General features: G+C 38.6%; 1 long non-coding RNA gene across 1 annotated transcript in view; it reads left to right on the top strand.

Moving 5' to 3' along the window:
* Positions 1-4,300: 4,300 nt before the first annotated feature.
* Positions 4,301-13,125, top strand: part of LOC147843260 (uncharacterized) — a 9,144-nt gene continuing 319 nt past the window's right edge. Inside the window, exons 1-6 of the long non-coding RNA XR_015496435.1 lie at positions 4,301-4,584; positions 5,395-5,854; positions 5,907-6,008; positions 7,881-8,097; positions 9,714-10,513; positions 12,082-13,125. The exon at positions 12,082-13,125 is cut by the window's right edge and continues 319 nt beyond it. This is a non-coding gene — a long non-coding RNA (uncharacterized LOC147843260). The remainder of the gene's footprint in view (positions 4,585-5,394; positions 5,855-5,906; positions 6,009-7,880; positions 8,098-9,713; positions 10,514-12,081) is intronic.

The raw sequence follows: 13,125 nt of genomic DNA, 5'->3' as shown, positions 1-13,125 counted from the left end.
TATGCTGAGGCAGGATCAGACGCATGTGCATGCACACGCATGCAAGTTATCCCCTCTCTCCTTTTCTTCCTTCGGCGTCAAGTTCCTCCGTCCTCTCTTTTTCTTCCTTTCTCATAGGCCATCAATCCTTAGCTCTAACTCCCACAGGAATGACTAAAGCAAGCTTTGACTCTCGCAAGAGTCCCACCCTGGCCACCTCCTGCTGCAGTCTCCACCCTCCCTCCCTTTCCCAGACTTCAGAAGGAGAAATGCCCACAGCAGCTCTGACCCGCGCAGGGGTCACTCCGAGCTTCGACTCTCGCAGGAGTCAATCACCGGCCATGCCTGGCCCTTACCTATTTAACCACTTATATTGATATATCTATATATATATATATATATATATATATATATATATATATATATATATATATATATATATATATGCATACATACTCTCATATACTCCTTTTCTTCTTTCTGGTGTCGAGATCCTCCATCTCCGTTGAATGCTTCCGTTACCTTTACCCTCTTTTGATCTCCTCCCTTATCTCCTTAGCCTTCTATTTCCTCAATTTCCTTTCCATGGTTGAGTTCTCCGCTGTTTTCTTTCAGCATTGCTCGTTTCGCTATTTTTCTTTTTTTCCGCTTAGGCCCTCAATCCTCAGCTCTAACTCCTGCAGGAGTGACTAAAACGAGCTTCAACTCCCGCCCCGCATTTGTTGTGTGCAAATGTATGCCGTGTATCATATGTGCAAATATATGGAGTGTATAGAATGTAAACATGAATAGAATGTATCATGTGTGTGTATATGTATATAATGTATCAAAAGTGTCTATGTATCGAACATAGATTATATCGTGTGTGTGTGTGTGTGTATGTATCGACTATATCATGTGTATGTATGTATAGAACATAGATTGTAACATCAGTGTATAGCTTGTATCAAGTGTGTATATAATGTAACAAGTGTGTATATCTATGTGTATAGAGTGTAAAGAAAGTTCCCCTTCGTTTCGTTTGTTGGATTCATCAGTTCCAGTAGCTTAGGGGTTACGTCATTCACCTCTCATACCAGAGACCTGGGTTCTATCCCAGACCCAGACAGGAGTGTATTGTGCTCAAATAGGTTGAATAGAGTGTATAAACTGTATCAAGTATGTATATGTATAGAACAGAGGTGGCCAACCCTGTTTCTGGAAATCCACCTTCCTGCAGATTTCAGTTGCAACCCATATCAAACACACCTGCCTGTAATCATCACGTGGTGTTCAGGTCCTAATTAATTGGTTCAGGTGTGTTTGATATGGGTAGCAACTGAAATCTGCAGTAAGGTGGCTCTACAGGAACAGGATTGGCCACGCCTGGTATAGAATGTAACAACAGTGTATCATGTATGTATAGAATGTAAAATGTGTGTATATGTATAGAGTGTATAGGATGTATCATGTGTGTGTATGTATAGACTATAGAGTGTATCATGTGTGTGTATGTAAAGAACATTGTATCATGAGTGTATAGACAGTATGAAGTGTGTATATGTATAGAATGTATCATGTGTGTATATGTATGTGTATAGAATGTGAAGCAGCATCTTATTTCTGCTTGCCATCCTTCTTGTATTCTTTCTATGACCAACCACAGTTCCCCATCTGCTGCTGTTTGTTTTCTGAATTTGTTCAATTTTTCTTCTGTCATTGGTAGTCGAGCTGCAAGCAGATGGACCTGTAGTTCATCTGCTGCGTAAAAACGTGTTGTATAAGTTGGAGGTTCATTCCACTGTGGAATAAATTATCTGACCCCGGATTAATAAAGGGACTAAGCTGACAAGAAAATGAGTGAATGAATGAATGAAGGAATGAATTCCTTGTCTTTGCACTGAAAAAAATGTTGCATGCAGAACTGTTGCAAACAATTTCTTTGAGTTGAATTTAAACAAACAAATTATATTTAATAATGTTCAACTTAATTTGTTTGTTTAAATTTAACACACATTAAATTGTTTTCAACCACTTAAAGAGCCCATATTATACATGAAATAGGGTCATATCTTGGTTGTAAGGGTCTCCAACAACAGTTAAATATGCATGCATATGCATATGCAAGGTCAAAAAACCCTTTCATGGTCTTATAATCTGCATTTATTTTTACCTAATTATCCCAGCGACTCCCGTATGAATCGTCCAGTGATTCATTTGTTCCCAAACCCCTCCTTAGCGCGAAGCTAATCTGCGCTGATTGGACCAATGACAGTCTGTCGCGATTGGTCGACTGCCTTTAGTCAGAGAGTGAAATGCCCAATAGCTAATCAGCAAGATAGAAAGTAATCACAGTTCATACACGCTCGATAGTGTAGGCGTGGACTTTAGCTGCCACACACACACAAAAACACACACACACCCCCGGACATCAACGCTCCTGCTTCCGCCCGCACCCGCCAGGTTTAGCCCGAACCCGACCGCTCCCGCTTATATGAAGAATTGGTTGTCCCGGTGCCCGACCCGCCCCGTTTTCTGCCCGCCGCGTCCGATCCCGCTAAAGAGCGGGGGAGAACAAAACCAAAAATCACCCAGCTATACAGTCCAGACAGCCAAGCTGTCTGTATAAAAACACACACAAGCACCAAGCAGACACACAAGCAAAGCTCTCTCTCTCTTTCTCATTTGCATAGCAATATCCGTGATATTGCTAGACAGCCCGCTCCCGTCCCAAATTAAAACCGTTACCGACCGCTCCCACGATTTATTCGGAAATGCAGACCTCTACCACGGAGCTCAGTAAACAAAGCAGCACGCGTCGCGTTTTTAACGTGACTTTGCACGCGATAAGAGAATATAGCAAGTTAACCTGATATAGTACATGTGGTTACAAGTAACAAATCACAACTAAATACATTTGCAAGCTAGAGTCAACGAGGCAACAACTTTAATCGCACGTACTTACACTTGAGAAATGGAAGAAACCCATCCTGACGTCCATCAGTAAGTTACTCTTTACTGATCCTTCCTTTAACAAACGCAGATGAAGTATTCTTTGTAGCATGTAGCTTCCAGAAGTTTCCAGTAGTTTCCAACTGCTTGGTTATAATGCTGATGTTTCATCTTTGGGTAGAGACTCGATATAATATCCATCTGCAGTGTGACTTCAATCGACCGGCATGTTTGTGTGCGTGTGTTTGTGGGTGTGTGTGTGTGTGTCTGGGTTTCTGCGTCACAGGGCGGGGCCTCAGGTTTGAAATCTCCCGGGTTTGCGCGTGCACGTGAATAACTTGGTTTAGTTCGTACGTCATGGTGAAACTCCCAATGACTCCGTATCAAGGCAACTCGTTTGAAGCACTATGAGTCGACTCTTTTATAGATGAATCAACCGTTTTAAACACTGTACACTAGCAGATTTAAGCCTTAGCTGGATACTTCACTTCACTTAGAGCTGTGTTACACACTACATGGAGGGGAATTTTCAAAAACCCATAATATGGGTTCTTTGACATAAAAAATTGAGTAAGTCCAAGAAATCATCTTTGAATAATTTTTTTCAGGGCATTTAAGCTTTGCTTTGCCTTTTGTCTTCAGAATGAGACCAGAGAAGGTAACTAGCTTACATCCTGACTTAATTAATTCAGCATTTTTGTTTGGAATTTTTTCAAAATCTCTTACTGAAAAAGCATTGCATTCTGCTCAAGTTTTAAAGTTAGCACACTGCTGTTAACTTTAAGCCCCGCAGTCCATTTCTCACCATTGTCATTCATTGTTGAGACTGTATTCAGCTGAATTTTTGCTCCTGCTGACTGATTTCTATGCTTCCCGTTAACATGACATCATCTTCTGCTTGATCAATCCAGTGCACTTTTCTCTCTGTTTTTTCTGTGCTTGAACTGTTGTTTCGGTGATCTGCACATGCGACTGAAGTGATTCTTTCATTTGCATTGATTGCATATTTTTCCATATGCTGGACACTTCTTTGGTTCATGAATGTAGCCACACCTTTTACATTCACCTTTCTCTCTGTCACTCTCTTTCTGTGTATAAGCTGCTTTCTTTACTTTGGAAACTTTTATCTTGTGCACAGCCACATCTGCTTCCTCATGCAGGGCTTTCATGTGATTTTGCATTACTTCACTTGCTCTACAGATGTCCACAGCCTTTGTCAGATCTAAATCTGTCTCCCTGAGCAGCCTAGCTCTGACAGCATCATTTATTATGCCACAGACTATGTGGTCTTTTATCAGCTCATCGGTTAGTTGAGCAAACTCACAGGCTTTTGGTTTGTTCTTCAGGTCCGTCACATAAGCATCAATTGTTTCACTTGGTCCTTGAACGCGGGTAAAGAATACGTGTCTCAGATACATAATGTTGTTCCGGGGCAACCATCGTATAAAACACCTTTATCGCTTCATCTCCAGCAACATGAAGGAACGTCGCACATTTCACCTTCTCACTCTTCACAGCGATGCCCGTCACGATCAGATAGAGTTCAAACTTTTGAATCCACGTTCGCCAATTTTCTGCCAGATTTCCATCGAAGCTCAGATTATTTAAAGGTTTTAACTGCTCCACTTTTGACTTCTGACACCATGTAATGTTGTGTAATCTTTGAATGAACTAGTGATGGGTCGTTCATGAACGATTCGTTCATTTTGAATGAATCTTCAATATGACTCGGGAACTACGAGTCCTCTCAGGGAGTGATTTGTTCATCCGCGCGTGCGCACATTTGTGCAGGTAGTATCATTAATTTCAAGTCTTCATCTCATTGGCAGAAGCCAATCATACGCGTTTAGAGCTGGAAAAAGAGTTGATCCTCTCACCTCTCGAGTCCTTTATCGGGTCTGAGTCACTCGTTCATCACAGGCCAATCTTATGCGTTTAGCCGGAAAAAGAATTGATCCATTCATCTCTCGAGTCCTCTATCGGGTCTGAGTCACTAGTTCCTCACGGGCCAATCATACGCGTTTAGAGCCGGAAAAAGAATCGAACCGTTCATCTCTCGAGTCCTTGGGTTTGAGTCATTCTGTCACGTGATGAACAAATGATCATGGCTCCTTTCGGCTTAGACTGTGTACATTGGTTAAGATTATATGTGACTGTCAGTGTAACGTGAATGAACCCCTGGCATTTGAAGACATGAAGAGGTGAACTGAGCAAAGAGACAAAAATGCCATCATAGACAAAAGAGCAGGTAAACATTGAATTATTATTTTTTTCTTCTTATAGTATTCTATTTATGACTTTTTTGTCGTGCAATCAACCGTTTGAGCTAGTTGTGGATGTGTTTGGAAGCAATTCGTAACATTTTAATTATATTTTGGCAAATTGAACCAAATGAACGCAATGACTCGAAAAAAGATTCATCATCTTGATGAACGAGACTCAAAGATCCGAGTCAGTAAAATGATCCGAACTTCCCATCACTAGAATTAACTCGAACACAGACTGCTGTAACTATTTAGCTGTTTATTCTCTAGCAAACACACTTGTTCTACACTAGGAGAACACATAACAGTGGCACCATACTCCACGTTGTGGTCGGAGTTAACCAAGCACATACATCACAGGGTGTATCATGATTGTATATGTAAAGTGTGTATCATGAGTGTATAGAATGAACCTAGTGTTTATATGTATAGATTGTATTGTGTGTATATGTATAGGATGTATTTGTGTGTATATGTATAGAGTATATAGAATGTATCATGTGTGTGTATGTATAGAACATGGATTGTATCATGTGTATAGACTGTATCAAGTGTGTATATGTATGGAATGTATCATGAGTATATGTGTAGAACAGATTGTGTCATATGTGTATAGAGTGTAAAGCAAGTTGCCCTTCGTTGCGTTAATTGGATTCGATACATATGTGTACATGTATAGGGTGCATCATGTGTGTACATGTATAGTGTGTATCATGAGTGTGTATGTAAAAGGTGCATCATGTGTGTATATGTATAGACTGTATCAAGTGTGTATTTGTATAGAATGTATCATATGTGTGTGTGTATAGAACATAGAATGTATCGTGTGTATATGTATAGAACAGTGGTTCCCAACCTGGGGTCCGCGCCCCCCTAAGGGGGGCGCCAGAGTTCACAGGGGGGGCGCGGGAGAGGATAAGTATTGAGGTAGAAAAAGGCATAAAAATGCTCCACTATTATAAAGGGCTTTGCAATTAATCGAATATCCGATTTAGATTTCGGTTTCAAACGATTATAAAAAAGCATTAATCGAGATAAATGATTATTGCATCATATTTTGCCACGTTCCAGTTGTACACGCTCTTAAATGGCTCTTAAAAGCGCGAAAAAGCTTATGTGTGTGTGCAGCACGATCACGCAGTCAGAAGCATACGGCCGGTCAGCATTCACTCTCATTCACACACTGAGACGAGCAGAGGAGCGCAGACATCTAAAGTCATCTTAACGTGAGCGCTTTAATGGTCAAATAGGTGTCAAAACGCGGTGTTTAGTGATTATGTACATTAACCCCCATTTGTGTAATAAACAAACGAGTTGAGGATCAAAAGACGTGAAAGAGAAACCATTAAAGATACAGCGCGCTATAATCCTTCTGCCGCCTGTTTTTATCATTATTAAACAAACACAACGAGAAAACCCTCGCTGCTCTTGACTGAAGGACTGCTGCAGCTAAAGTGTTTTTCTTACAGTGAAGATGCTTAAAGCACAGTTTGTTTTATATTTTTATTCTATTGTATTTATTTCTCTTTCCTTTGCAGGGTGGAAAATAACTGTATGTATACAGTTGAAGTCAGAGTTATTAGCCCTCTTGAATATTAGCAAACCTTTTCCTGCCCAATTTCTGTTTCATGGAAAGAATATTTTATTAACTTATTTCTGAACATAATAGTTTTGATATCTCATTTCTAATTACTGATTTCTTTTTGTCTTTGCTACAATGACAGCACACATAATATTTTACTAGATATTTTTCAAAATACAAGCATTCAGATTAAAGTGCAGTTCAAAGGCTTAATTAGAGTAATAAGGCAAGTCATTATAACGCTAGTTTATTCTGCAGACAATCAAAAATATATATTGCTTAAGGGGGCTAATAATATTGACCTTAAATTGGTTTCAAAATATTTAAACCTTTCTTTATTCTTGCTAAAATAAAACAAATAGAAGAAAAAATATTATAGGAAATACTGTTAAAATTCCTTGCTCTGTTAAACATAATTTGGGAAATATTTATTAAAAAAAAAAAAATCTCAGGAGCGCTAATAATTTTGACTTTAACTGGCAATGGTTTTGAATAATCGTGATTACAATTATGACCAAAATAATCGTGATTATGATTTTTCCCAAAATCGAGTAGCCCTACTATTATATATGTATTTTTAAGTACCAAAAAAATAAATAAAAATCTAAACGCATGCTTAAAATTCCAACATAATAGTGAAAATAATTAAAATAAATAACTTTAAATAATTATTTAAATTTTGCTCACTCGCGCAATCTGTTTGTCAACGTGTCGTAAAGGCAAAATCAAAACAAAAATGGCAGACAAACGTAAATGCAGTGATTCTTCAAAGACGAAGAAAAAGATTAGACAGTATGACAAAGCCTACCTAAATTTTGGTTTTGTTGAAGGCCAAGACAAGTTAAAACTGATTAATTAATATTTTCTATACATATTACTATATATTAATATTACACAAACACACACACACACATATATATATATATATATATATATATATATATATATATATATATATATATATATATATACATACACACACACACACAGTACATATGTATGTGCGTGCGTGTGTATTTATATGGTGGGGGGGCTCCAATGTTTGTATATGTTCATGGGGGGGGGCCCCAAAGAGAAAGGTTGGGAACCACTGGTATAGAACATAGTTTGTATCGTGTGTATAGACACAGTGTATAGACACTTTTTGGTGCCTTGCCAATTTTTGACTCACCTCTCACGCCAGAGACCAGGGTTCTGTCCCAGAATGTGACATGAGTGAATTGTGTGTATATTAATAGAATGTTTCATGCGTGTATACAGTATGTATGGAATGTATCATGTGTGTGTATGTATAGAGAGTATCATATGTGTATATGTATGGAATGTATCATGTGTGCAAATGTATTGAGTGTACAGATATGGCTACTGAGAATGCGCGAGTGATTTAAATAAAAATCGCACATCTCTGCTTTTGATCGTGGTAAAGGAGAACATGCTTTACACAAGAAATACATGGCCAGCAGGGGGCAGTTATGTAACATAGTGAGCATACTGAACTGATATAATGTAGCAGCCAGAGCATGTGATTACCTGTAAGTGGTGTGAAAAGCAGCATTCTTTAGGGAGCTGTGTGTGTTATCTTATACTATATAGTTTAACTGACTGTTATTTTAAACTAGAAGCTCTTAACATAATTTGAAGTACATTGCATGTCATCAGGCAGGGCCGAATTAACCAAAGGGCATTTGGGCACAGGCTCAGGGGCTCGTGTGCCTCAGGGGGGAAAAGTGCAGGTTTTGGAGTATTTATTTAGGTTAAGTGTAAATAGAGCACCTCGTTGGAATAAGCTAGTCGAGTGCTTCTTGCCATCACCGTTTGATCGACAGAGGCAACACAACCAAAGAGCACAACCAACAGAGTGAGTGGCGTAGCTTGTAAAGTGCATGACAACATGTTTTGAGCTGAATTCGGTTTGAATCCAGCGTCTGATAAACATGTTCTTCACAACATATCAGATTGGAAATACGTTTATTTTTAATAGAAAATAAATATTGTTTAAAAATGTAAATAAAGTATATACAATATATAAAATGAGATATAAAGTACCAAGTAACTCATGGGTAATAAATAAAGATAATAAAAATAATGAATATTCTATAAACAGTTATTTTCCACCTGGTGTTAAATGTTAGCGACATAATATAATTAATCTGTATTTACAATGTTAGTTGCCCTGCTTCACCCATATTCTCTGACCTCATGACTCTTCCTAATGAACATTTAATAAATGGCACATGCCCTAATAAAAGTGCCTCCTTCTCTGTAATAAAAAAAGCACATATTGCTTAGACAACTCTGTAGCTGTCAACGTAAAGGGTTTCATTTCCCTTTAGATGTTTTGTTGTTTTCATGGAAATATATTTTGACTATAAATAATTTAATATATATTAGGTAATACAGTGGTGCAGTTGGTAGTACTGTCGCCTCACAGCAAGAAAGTCGCTGGTTCAAGCCTGGGTCAGTTGGTGTTTCTGTGTGGAGTTTGCATGTTCTCCCTGCATTCGCATCGGTTTCCTCTGGATGCTCTGGTTTCCCCCATTGTCCAAAGACATGAGGTACAGGTGAATTGGGTAGGCTAAATTGTCCGTAGTGTATGGGTGTGTATGGATGTTTCCCAGAGATGGGTTGCAGTTGGAAAGGCATCCGCTGCATAAAAACATATCCTGGATAAGTTGGCGGTTCATTCCGCTGTGGTGACCCCAGATTAATAAAGGGATTAAGCCGAAAAGAACATAAAGGAATGAATAATTTCATATATTAATGTTATTTGGGAAATTATTGTATTTGAAATTGGATAAAAGTGACACCTACAGGTGATACAGAGGTAGTTTTAGTTTACTGTCACGTGATCTTGTTAGCCTTGTGATTATCAGTAAAAACGGGAAGTTAAAGGGCCATGACACCCCCCACTTTCGGTTCAGGTGCACTCCAGAATTTTTTCAAAAGATGCATCATAGTGGGCGTGGAGCTCAGCGAGCAAAGGGCAGGAGTGGGCGTGGCCAGCAGAGCAGGGGAGAAGGAGGGCAGTGTACAACTGTTGTCAGCTGGTTCACAAAATGAGACACAAACCATGAGAGGCATGATTTTATAGTTTTCAAAGTTAAAATGCAAAGAAATAAACAGTAATTCAGTGCCCTGCTACATTAGTGATTTCATATACAAATAACCACAATTTATATCAATATAAAGATAATCGTGTTCATATAAACATTAAAAGAGAACTTTTCCCTCAATCCCCTGGTCTAAATGCAGACTCAGTGCAGCAGGTCTCTTGTCCTGTCTTTTTTAACTATTAGCCCTTTTGGTAATCTGGAGGATTTAGGCAAACACAGCAGCACGGCGATGTGTCTAAATGTGAACGAACTCCACAGATAAAAGACAAAGTCCACCTTTCTCCAATTCTCGTACTGCTCTCCCGACAAAAATTCTTGCAGCACACACACACTACTTTGCTGTATCGGCCCTGACAGGATCATGGGGAAAAACATGCAACAAACCCCGTGGATCATGGAAACAAACACATACGACCCTTTCTGAAAGGCTAAATGCTGCATGCCGTGGCTCCGTGGACGCGTCTTACCCAGTCATCATCATAGGATTTCACATCTGAGCTTGGCACTGGCAGCCAGGTCTGCTTTGTCTTCGGAAAGCTTTGCCTTGTCTTTGATTCCGCCCCAAAAACCCTTTTAAACCCAAAAGGTGAAATTAGCTGACAAAAGTTCAAAATTATTGTTTTATCCACAATTAAATCTTACAGGTGCTAACATTAGCCCCTTTCACACATACACACCTTTCCGGAAAATTACCGGCAATTTTCCGGAAAGGTTGTATGTGTGAACAGGCTCTTTTTGAAAATACCGGTAAATTCGTTTTGGCTATTTTCCGGAAAGAGAAGTTTTAACATTAGCGGTAATTTGCCGGAATGCTGCACTGTGTGAAACGCAAAAGGAAGATTGCCGGAATAAGCGCATGCACGTCTAGAATGTGCTGACGTGAGACGTCTGCTTTAGCCAATTAAAACAGTCAGACGCATTCACGTCTACGCGGTTTATGAGAATAAAAGCCTTTGAATATTTTTCCAGACACATTTAGCTGCTAGAAATTAGTCAGATCACGTTTATATGTTCATGTTAATGCCAGCTGTGTAATTAATTATTGATAAGATGCTTATGATAAGCTGTTGTTTGTTTACCTTTAAGCTTTGCGTGTGCCCATAAACAGTCTATAGCCCCTTTCACGCATACAGACCTTTCCGGAAAATTACCGGCAATTTTCCGGAAAGGTTGTATGTGTGAACAGGTCCTTTTTGAAAATACCGGTAAATTCGTTTTGGCTATTTTCCAGAAAGAAAAGTTGTAACATTACCGGCAATTTGCCGGAATGCTGCGCTGTGTGAATGCAAAAGGAAGATTGCCGGAATAAGCGCGTGCACGTCTAGAACGTGTTGACGTGAGATGTCTGCTTTAGCCAATCACAACAGTCAGACGCATTTAGGTTTGCGCGGTTTAGGAGAATAAAAGCCTTTAAATATTTTTCCAGACACATTTAGCTGCTAGAAGTTAGTCAGATCACGTTTATATGTTTTTCTTAATGCCAACTGTGTAAATAATCATCGATGAGATGCTTATGATAAGCCGTTGTTTGTTTACCTTCAAACTTTGCGTGTGCCAGTGAAACAGACTGTGAGCGCCTGCACACGCACATATTATGAACATCTTGACATGCGAAAGTGATCCTGCGAAAGTTGTTCACAATATTGATCATCCACAGAGTTTGTAATTTAGTCAAATGTTTACAAATACAAGCGCAGCCGTTTAAAGCTCATTTGTGGCGAATGATGTCAGAATTTATTGGTATTTTGGAATGGATGTGTGAATGCTCTTTTCCGGAAAATTTCCGTAACGTCCTCGCCTGTGTGAACAGCTCTTTTTTTGAATATACCGGTAAAGTCGTTCCGGAAATTTTTCAGATATTTACCGGTATCACTGTGTGAAAGGGGCATATGAGCGCCAGCACACACCCATATCATGTACATCTCAACATGCGAAATTGTTTCTCTATATGTTTTCATCGAAGTTGTTCACAATACTGATCCATCCACAGTTTGAGATGTAGTCAAATGTTTACAAATACAAGCGCAGCCGTTTAGAGCTCATTTCTGGTTAATGATGTAGGAATTACCGGTATTTTGGAATGGATGTGTGAACGCTCTTTTCCGGAAAATTTCCATAACGTCCTCACCTGTGTGAACAGCGCTTTTTTGAATATACCGGTAAAATCATTCAGGAAATGTTCCATATATTTACCAGTATCACTATGTGAAAGGGGCTATTGTCTTAACTGAAACCCAACACACATAAATCTTTTGAAATCTCTAAAAAAGTACTAGAGGTTTTTGTGAACCTTTAACACGAGCAGTTAACACGAGCAGTAAAATGCCTTTATAAAAAAGAAAAAGAACTTTAAAACATTTCATATGAAAGATGAACAAACTTAGAATATTCTTATGACTCCTGGACTTTGATTAAGAGATGCACAAGGTATGTTGTTTTTTGTTTGTGTTGTTTGTGTTCTTTCAGCTGATTTGTGAAGTTAAAAACTGTGTATTAATGCTGGTTCGATAAGAAACAAAATCAGTTTAACTGCTGTAAAGAAAAGCAAAACAAAAGACATTTTGTATGTGATTGTTTTTATTTGTTTTGTTTTTTTCATGGTGTCATCATGTAAAATGTCAAGATGTTTTGTCCAATGGGTGTCTAGCTGTTCCAAGGTTGTCAAAATAACATAAAGATGTCATGATGATGACGACGATAACCATGAAGACATTAAACTTTGAGACATCAGTTGAAGCCTGATTCTTTTAATCAAAAGAAAACATTCAGGAGCCGTTACAAACTCCATATTTTCTACTTAGCAAATAGTCGCCACCATATAATTATTATTATCTTTATATTAAAATCGTGTGGAAATGACGTCACGTATAATTAAAATAAAAGCACACAGATTGTCTTTCATTAGTTTGTTTTAATTAACAGAATGCTGTAACTGGTCAAGAGCAGAAACGCCAGGTTTGAAATAACCCGCGCTGAATTGGGCATATTGTACTGTAGTAATGGTCGTAGATCAAAATGAGTGATCAAGTGGATTTAGCAAACGCGAGAGAAAGGTAGCAGGAGGCATATTTATTGAGGCATGTTTCATACACACCTTCTTCAAACAGATTCACAATGAGGAGAATGAGGGTACACTATAGGGAATGTTAGCTAGGTATCAAGCTAATGTTAACCAGTCTATTTTGAATAAAAAGTTAAATCTTTAAAGTAAAATTTTAAAAGAATTAACCGAAAATTAGCAAAATCACTTCAGACA

The sequence above is a fragment of the Danio rerio genome, chromosome 7 (assembly GCF_052040795.2).
Source record: "Danio rerio strain M-AB ecotype USA chromosome 7, GRCz13ab, whole genome shotgun sequence".
NCBI lineage: Eukaryota > Metazoa > Chordata > Actinopteri > Cypriniformes > Danionidae > Danio > Danio rerio.
The sequence above is the reverse complement of the archived record's forward strand: the minus strand, read 5'-3'. Positions and strand labels throughout refer to the sequence as shown.